Genomic DNA, 8,353 nt, shown 5'->3' with positions numbered 1-8,353 from the left:
GAATTATTAATTGGGTAAACTTGTGGCGTCCTTCATTGTTCGGTCTCCTATTGAGCCAGGTCCATATTGTCTAAGGGAGGCCGTAACAGAGGTGTGTATGTCCGTATGTTGGTTTCACTAAATCAATAGACACTACAGTAAATAAAAGATACCAGAAGATGCTGACTTAATGTGAGGTGTATCAGAACCTCCAAGTGCAACGGCCATTATGGTTTGTCCATGTCAGGCTTCTGTAGAACCATGGCGTGTCAATTATACAACATTGGTATTATTTAGATGGATAGCGACTTTGATTTCTGCTAAAATAGCCCCAGGAATACCTCAAGACCTCATCCTATCCTCCGCACCAAACATCTGAACAAATATATAGCCAGTGCTGTATGATCACCACTTTCACTGACTTGTGAGAGTTTATTCAAAACGTTTCCATGCCATGCCATCAGGGGCAACCAGTTAAGTGTCTTGCCCAAAGCAAGCCAGTAATCGAACCCACAACCATTCGGTTGAAAAACCACATATTGACCACTAAATGCTACACTACATTAGTGCAGAGTTCAAAAAGGTATAAACAATATTTAATAGTGATTTATGGATATGTGTTGATACAAGAGCATTTGAAATGTGAACATCGGAGAAGGGATTAGATTATGTTTATTACTGCACCTTGCTGTTGGAAAAATTTCTGAGAGGAAACTTAAGTTTTCTTAAACCACTTACAAAAACAACAACGTCACCGCACAGGAATGTAGACGTACCTCATACAAACCCCACTGTAAACAGAACAAATATAGTTTGTTGAGTTGCTGATCAGATCATTTGCAGACCATCATACTGCATCACTTATAACTGCACCCACCCATTAAGGACACGCAGACACACTTAGGCTCTTAACAGCTCTTAATGCAACTTCTAATGAGATGAAATTCATAAGTCCATGGATTTTACGGTCAAAATTAACCATTGCAGTGACTGTCTCTTGCAGACAGTCTTCCCTGGCCTCTTTCCTTCTACTGGTTGAAAGTTGAAAGTGGGCCAGGTGAAAGCCCAGATATGTCTGCAGGCTGAGATGGGAATTGCAAATGAAAGAGAAAAAAAAAGAGACTCCATTATACTCCCTGGAGAATACAAGAGAAATACCACATGTCCTCCCCCACGCTTTGTCCTTGCTCTGCCAAGCACAGGTTCAACTTGATATGCAACACTTGTTCAATTAATATGTCAAATATTGATGATGATGATGATGATGATGATGACATGGAATTGCAGACGTTATAACGGACCACTATAAGACTCTCTACACTCACTCTGCAACTGTTCTCCACTCTGTGGCTGACCGTCTCTCATGTTGAACATGAGCAGGCAGATTGATGGCCAGGAACTCTCAAATCCCTGCCGTCCATAAAATGTAAATGAAGAAGCCCCATTTCTAAATGCAGGGCAGCTAAGAGCCCAACCACCAGTATGCAGTGCTTGGTGTCAATAGTGCAACAATTTATCATCCACCACAACATTCAAGGCAATTATATATAAAACAGCTGGATGGAAAATAAGGCACTTAGAGGATTGGATAAGGGATTGCGGTTATTAGACATGGGGGAGGGGTGAGTCGTGATGATGCAATGTATTAGTTTGCATTTACCCCTTGCATGCACCATTCATACATTTTGAAATTCTGTGTTGTTGTTGTTTTTTACCTTTTCCAAGATCTTTTCCCTCACCTCAATCAGCTGGTATTAGGTGGATAACCTAAACCACACTTGAGCCTGAGTCTGGAAAGGATGTAGTGACCTTAGCAAGAGGCGTGACCAAGTTGATGATGTAGATGTGTATGAAAATGCCTCTGTACGCAATTGGCTATACCTACAACCAATCAAACCAATGATTTGGATGATGAATGCAGAACGAAGGGAAATGTGTCAACACATGTGCTTGATGTAGTTTTCTCTGAGTGATGTCTGTCTAGTTATGGCGTCTAATGACTTTTGCTGAGCCTGCCAGACTGCATCTCACCTAAGCAACATCGGTGCTCATCGGTGGTAGCAATGTTGGTTGTATCTGCAAGACGTTGTTTCTCTGTCACATTTGTGATTGGTTCTCTTTTTTAAGGAGATTCTGGATTTGGCCAAAATTGCGTCCTTGCCAGACGCCTCTGTCCAGCAAAATCAAATCGTTGGGTTCATCCAGACTAAAAGAACTCAATAATTCTTCCGTAAATGAATGGACCTATAGCTGCAACATAGCAAGTTGGCAAGCAAGTCATGGAAAAATTGAGAAACTGCTGCCAAGCGTCACACTTCCACTACAGACAATGACTTACAGTGTTTCATCACAATGTAATATGACATCAATTAAACGGGCAACAAAACAAATCATATTTTTGTACAGACAAAGCTAAAACATGATTTTATGTGAGTTCTGTCTTGGCTCATTCACTCATTGTCTACCTCTTTATCCTCCACATGAGGGTCGTGGTGCCAATCCCAGCTGAGACACACAACCATTGACACCTACAGTCAATTTAGAGCGTACAATTAACTCTCTGCTTGTTGGACTGTAGAAAGAAACTGAAACTCTGAGAAAACCCACATGCACACGAGGAGAACATGAGAGCATGCAAACTCCAGACAAAAAAGCCCTCAGTTGAACCAGGATTTGAACCAGCGACCCTCCCGCTGTAAGGCAACAGTGACAGCCTATGTCTCCATGTGGTCCTCCAGTCATGGCTTTAACTCAAAAATAAGGGCTCATTGACAAAGTACTGTAAATTGATATTTATTTTTAGTAATTTATAAATCAATGATACAGTGATGAATCCATAAATCTACATTCCTCCTCCCAACCTTATCTAAGTATCAACAAGCTTAGTTTCTGGCTGAAGTTTTTATTAGAGTTTTATATTACTGGCAAACACTTTGCTCACAGGTTTCAGAGCCATTTATTCTCCAACTATCTTAGTTCTGTCTCTGGTTCCCCTCTCACCTTCGAGTGAAGCCAAATCTCAGCAAAGTGGGAGCATTGATTCTGTGTTGACCAACTGGAACCTGAGAGAGAAACTTAAGAATTCTTTCCAACTACTGATCCCACGTCATCATTGCATCAACCATGTCTGAGCACTGTTGACACCATTTAACACTTTTGTTTTGTTTTTTGTTTTAATTTAATTTGGCATTCATGTGAAGCATTTGTATTCCATCCAGGTTATCCAGGAGTCACACACACACATCGTTTTGGTGCAGTCCATCCACAACAGCACTGTTAAGATGTGACAGATAACAATATGTGTGTGTGTGTGAGTCAGTGAGTGACTCAGCAGACTTGTACACCTAAATATCCCCACCCTTTTCTATGCAGTAGGGCACAGTGGAGTGAAAGAACGAGGGGGGAGGAGGAGGAGGAGGAGGAGGAGGAGAGAAAGAGGCAGATGGGTGAAGGAGAAGAGAGGTGGATCCAACTTTTGGCAGCAGACTGCAGGGGAGGAGTGTAAGCTCTGAATGACCTCTGTGGGTGCTGCAGCAGGTGATAGACACACACACACACACACACACACACAGAAAAACTGACCCTACATTGATAAACATGGGGCAATATACAATTACATTGGGGCTATTGATTACAAGCACTTAGAGTAAGGGAATTGTGAGAAGTTTAATTATCAGGGTTGTTGGGAATGACTTGAAAATCCTGTCTAGCTCACCAGCATACAGTTGTAGTGACTTATTTTGATGTGCCACACGAAGGAGATTGTGTCTTTCCAGTCATTTCACGACCTTGTAGTCGTATTTCTTTATTTGTTTCTCAGCCCTATGTCAAACAGACACTCTCTTTTGCCTATTGCTACATAACCTTTAATTTCACTATGACCAGAACAAGTCCATCCACATATCATTCCACCGCTTATTTTGACCTTCAATCCCCACACACTTAGTCTGCCTTTCACCTCTCACTTGTTATGTGTCTCCATCTGGGGTCCCCCTATATTTAGAGACTGACCTTGGAAGCATGCACCTACCTGCTGAGAACAGCCAGATGATGATGATGATGATAGCTGCTTTCACTCTTAGATGTATGTCCCCACCTTCCGAGTTGAGTACTGTGGTATTGATTCTGGATGTAGTTTCACTTTCTGATGTTTTCTCCACAGTAGAAAACAAGGAAAAATCAATGGCATAACTGTGGCCGTGGCTTGCTATAGGACGTACACACATGGGTTTGTTTATATTAATATAGGTAGTGCATGAGTAGATACATATACAGTATGTATGTATGTAATACTGATTAGGTATAGTATATGCTGAGCTTAAAATGTCCACTGAATGTGTCTTCTTTTTCCCACTCTGCAGGCAACAGTTAAGTGCTACCTGTCTAGTCAGTTCAATCAAATCAAGAGTTAATGTACACCACCACCACCGTCTGGCTGCCACAGGCTTCTGCTACCATTTTGTCCATAGCGTGTCTCGTGTGATAACACTGTGTCCGAGCCATGCTCAGATGCATACATACAAAACATGACACCAGAACATAATAATATGAGGGAGTCTGACATGATGCAAGGAGGAGGAGGAAATATACTCTAGGTCACAGTGAAACAACATGATCGTCAGGATCACATGTTCTGCAAACCGCATAGACATGTGAGCTCACGTTTCAGAACAGTGCTCATTTACATTTACGCTCTACAGACGCGCATTACAGCTCGATAATATTTATTCCTTTTGAGGAAATGAGGGTGATGATTGTAATGAATGTGGTTAGGATGTAATGGTTCCCCCTGTCTGAGCGAGGAAAGGGGCCCACCGTATCTAAGCCACTCTTTCCATGGGCCTACAGTAGGGGTGAGAGCGATAAGAGGGGCTTTTGTGTGCCATATAGGGGTCACATCTGTGACACACCCTCTGTAGAACCACCTGGCACAGGCGCAAAGTTTTAAACATAGTCCACAGTCGTTTGGTAATCAGTGTCACTTTGCAGGGTGCTATTGTGCCCCCACCAACTGCCTCACTGACTCCAGGTCTGGATATTGTTCCTGTTGCTGTTTCCACTCCCTCCTCTCGCAGTATTTTCAGCCATCTGCAGCACAGGGGTGGCATGGGAGGCTGTCAGTGTTGGCATGACTGGTACCTGTAGCTACCTGCCCTTCCGGTTCCCTGAAGGAACCATTGCAAGGCAGCGTAGTACAAACGCAGCACAAAGGCGTGGCCATAGAGGTAGTACTTCAAGTGTCTGATTGACAGAACCACAGCCAAGAGCGCCCTGCGTTTCACACCATAGCGTTTATCTGCTTTGCCGAAACGCCGGCTGTAGTAGGACCTTGTTGGGAGGGCACACCACCAGCACCTGCGTTACTGGCATCGGTGTCTACAGCAGGGAGCTTTTTTTAGGCATTTGAAAGCTTCCTGACACATGTTAGTCCATTTTAAGTGTATATAAAGTCTAATCTTTTCTGCAGCAAACCTCCTATAATAGAAGGCTAGCCCCAGGAAGCTCTTCAGCTGCGCTGCTTCTGATTGGCAGACATGGGCCATTCCATCTCTGCCTGAACTTTATCCTGTCCCCCCAGGTAACCAGAGGTAACCACAAAGCTCACCCCCTTCTGCATGAAATGACACTTTGAAGGGTGCCAGTCGCAGGGAGTCTAAGGTGGAGTCGAAGGAGCTCCTATGTGCCAAGATGTTATCAAGATGTATACCAGGCACTGTTGGAGGGGCACATTGCTGAGCACACAGTCCATAAGCCTGAAAAAGCTGGCTGGGGCATCACAGAGTCTGAAGGGGAGCAGTCTGAACTGCCACAATCCACGCCCAGCAAAGAAAGCTGTTCTGGGACTTACTTTGGGGTAAAGTGGTACCTGGTGATAACAGAAGTCCAGGGAGAAGAACAATGAAGAGCCTGTGACCAGGTCCAGGGACTCGCCATGCAACATGCAGCAACTGGGTCGCTACAATACCTAGAATAGGGGTTATATCAGCATAGATTGTAAACTGTGATGCATAAATGGACTTGAAATATACCCCTATTTCTGACAGTGTGGCTTCACAAAATCATTACAACACACTGTGTCACAGCAGTAAAGAGGAAATGAAGCCATAAAACAACATGAATGTAGTGAGATGCAGCCATCTTGAAATAGTGGGATCACAAAAACTTCTGACTGTGTTAATTCTTCATTTGCCAATAGATGTTGCCGTCAAGTGGCTTGCTGATTTGCATTTTGAAAAGGTGCTTTTATCACACTGAAGGGGGGCACTGGTTTATTTTCATGCCCTTCCTGTTAGGAGAACTCACAGCACTTAGCAGCTACTATAGCCAAATGCCATGGCATTGGTGTTTGACTTGAGCAGTTACTATGACGGGACGTCTTTATAACAGCATTAAACAGACACAAAGTTTGTTTGCGGCTCCTCTATTTTAGAAGGTTGACATGACAATATGGAACTATTTCCCAAAATGCTAGATTCAGACAACTTCAAATTCTGGACAAAATGCACAGATGCAACATTAATATCATGATTTGCAGAATTAAGCATTAAGCACAGCAGCATAACAATCTCTCTGTCTGATGCTCTCTTTTCTCATTTATCACCCTCTTCACCATCTGCCATTTGCTTGTTCTGACAGCAGAACAGGAAATGATTCGCAGCATCAACCCTTTGTATACCAGTGTGTGTGTGTGTTAGTGTGCATCCAAAAGAACACTCTTCCAATACTTTTGGAGGGGACTGTAAATGTTTAATGTTTTATTTTGAGGCAAATTAAATTTTTTATCAAAGTACTCAAATGTAAGTAATCGTCCTTGTGCTCAGTCAGAAGATAGTGGTATTGGTGACTAGAGAGTTATATAATGTCGGCTGATTGTTGTAGAGAGAAGAAAAAGAATTGCTTTGAAATAAAATATAATCTTTCAAACTGGGAATTATTTTACATTAAACTGTCAAACTGTCAAAGTCTGTGTACCCCACTGTATACGTAAATTGAACACTGCCAGTCACTTTAACAACACACTGTCTGCAACAGTTTGCACTACTGTATCAGGACTGTGTCGCTGTATGTATGCATGCATGCACAGACCAAAACATATGCTACCTCATTGTTTACATATGCCTGTGGGAGTGTGTGTGCGTATGTGAGAGTGGCTGTGGGGGAGGAGGTGGGGGAGGTTATGTCTGTATGTATAATATGGCTAAACGGATATGTTGATGGCTGAACTTATCTATTGCCTTTTTTACATTTTATAGCTGTTTATTTATGTATGCACCGTGGGGACGGTCAACCAATTTGTTGCTATGACAATAAAGAATTAGATTCTATTCTAATTAGTTGTGTTCAGGCAAAACAACAGGCATCAGCTTAAGTCCAATAATACATCTACTGTATTGCATGTGTGCAAGTGCATTGCAATCTCCTTGTGGCTCTTGGATGCTATGTTTGCATTTTGGAGTACGTATTTAGACATGCTGTCTGAAGGGAGTCTATACTAAACTGATGCACTGCTGGAGACTATTTGGCACACATAACACACATTTAAACACATTGCCAACAGGGTGCAGATAAATGCTGCAGGCAGTTTGAAAGGTGATGTCTCCAGTGTACCTGCAGAGAGCGAAATCTCCTCTTTGAGACCATACGCTCTATCTCACCAGCAACCCTCCCTTGTTGCTATGGAGATTTCATGTTGTAGTGCCATGGCTGGCTGTGAGCTTTGATGACATCATCTGTAGTTTAGTGATCCCAAAGACGGCGCTGTACCTTTCACTGATATCTCCAACAGGAAATTGGATGTAGAAAAAATACAATATCAGGCCAACATAACAGCACTGCACACCAAAAACAAAAAAAAACACTGTCTACCCTGGGTAGATGGCATTATTAGCATGTTGGTGGGCTTTACTGGAACAATAAAGCACACTTCCTCATACACAGTGTGACAACTGAATGGTTGTAAACCTTAGTTACAATGTCAATATTTACCTCCTTGGCTCTGGGGGGGCAAATAGTTTTTCACTGAGCTCGCTCTTCAGTTCTCTTTAAGGACTATGTCAATTCAGGCAGGCAGAAGCCAACTGTGCAGCAATGTGGTATAATCTGATCATCAGTATTCAAACTGGTAATAATTAATATGGAAGATTTTAAAAACACAAATTTACAAAGTGCTTTGACAAGCACAGCAAAAAAAAACAAATGCATACTCAGGGACACATCAAAACAACATGATAGCAAAATTCTGTCAACATCATGAGGAAAAGAAAAGTACTAACAAACACCAAACCAAACCCTCTGCAAGATGTTCGTTTTTATGGTTTGCACTCTGCCAGTCAATGAGAGTTGTAACCCGGTCCATGAACTGAATGGGTAATGT

Source organism: Solea senegalensis, linkage group LG11, assembly GCF_019176455.1.
Source record: "Solea senegalensis isolate Sse05_10M linkage group LG11, IFAPA_SoseM_1, whole genome shotgun sequence".
Lineage (NCBI taxonomy): Eukaryota > Metazoa > Chordata > Actinopteri > Pleuronectiformes > Soleidae > Solea > Solea senegalensis.
This window is presented reverse-complemented; position numbering follows the sequence as displayed.